The following is a 1,503-nucleotide window of genomic DNA, read 5'->3' as shown; positions in this document are numbered from 1 at the left end:
ATTACGTCACATCGATTACTTACACGATCCTTTATGACCGCTTTGTCTTCATTGCATGTAGCTAAGCATAGACATAGAAAGGCTAAGCTGAATAATAGCTGAGACTCCTGAGGTGGTCAATTAGCTATAATTATTCTGGTGAGTATAAATTAAATGACTCCTACTTTAAAAATATTTTTTTTATTCCCGGCTAGATGGACTACCCTTGCCACCACCCCAGCACTAGGTGTTAAAGTGCTGGACAGCTGGAAATACCAGCAATCAAACAAGGCCGCCAGACTCCAAGCGACCCTCGGAGTAGACCAGATCAATATTAGTCGGTGGTTGATGGACGGCCAACTGACTCGAGAGCGATGACCCCTCAAACACATCACTGCAGATCTTGTATTTGTATTTGTATTTTAAGGATAAAGGCTTATGCCTGTACATCCATAACAAAATTAATAATTATTATGTACTTAGCTATTCTAATTACTATACAAAATCAAATAAGCAATTATCTGTCCAGCAGTGTTTTAAAATCATTGACAGAGGGAGAATCAACAATAGATTGGGTTAATGAATTCCAGTCATTGATTATTCTGTTACTATAATAATTAAATCTTGTATACGAATTAGTGTGATGTTTGAATAATTTCCTTGCGTGACCTCAACAATGAAAAGCAAAGCCTACATCGCAGCCAGAATAAGCATTTACTGTAATTAATGCTACGCTTCCAGGGGCGGATCTAGAGAAGGGGGGGGGGGGGGGGAGCTTTGGGGGCTGAAGACTTTTAGGCTGAGTATTAGGCCACTCCAAATAAATTTCCTGTTTCCCGTCCACCGCCCGCATCTGGTTAATGTCAGCTCTAAATATTCCATTATTCCGTATTCTTCCATTATTTTCCGGTTATTCTTGCATACTGACAGGCTTATAGTAAAAGTCTTGAAACAGTGTCAGCTCACGTGTCAGCAGTGCTATCAAGTCGGCTAAAACTTCACGGTTGTGTTATTTTTACACCTTGAAAAGAACGTCCATGCTTTAGTGCAGCTTTTTATAGCTGTGACAGGGAAATAATGGGTTGAAAAGCTGCCAATCTCATAATGAAATAATGGAAATGGACCGCCCGCCCGCATGCAAATATGCCTGAGGTCAGGACGGGAAACAGAAAATTTATTTGGAGTGGCCTAACCTACAGAAAAGAACCTACACAGAACCTACAGCATGCCCAGGGTTCAATGGGCAGGCAGGTGCCCCTTTCTCTCAACCTCTCTAACACGTTCATCATGATCATATGCCCGTCTTTTTTCACGCTCATGAAGCTGGTAACATGCATCTGGACAATTGGGAGCGAAAATAAGAATATACTTAGTAGCGAATATACTGAGTAGACTATTATGCTGTATACAGGGCGTAGCTGAAAAACAGCTTTGCTGATGCTACCTTCCCTGTTTAAATAAATTGAAAAAAAACAAAAAAAAAAAAACTATTATAATGAAATTTTGTCTTAGCATAATTATATG

The sequence above is a fragment of the Dysidea avara genome, chromosome 5 (assembly GCF_963678975.1).
Source record: "Dysidea avara chromosome 5, odDysAvar1.4, whole genome shotgun sequence".
Classification (NCBI taxonomy): Eukaryota; Metazoa; Porifera; class Demospongiae; order Dictyoceratida; family Dysideidae; genus Dysidea; species Dysidea avara.
The sequence above is the reverse complement of the archived record's forward strand: the minus strand, read 5'-3'. Positions refer to the sequence as shown.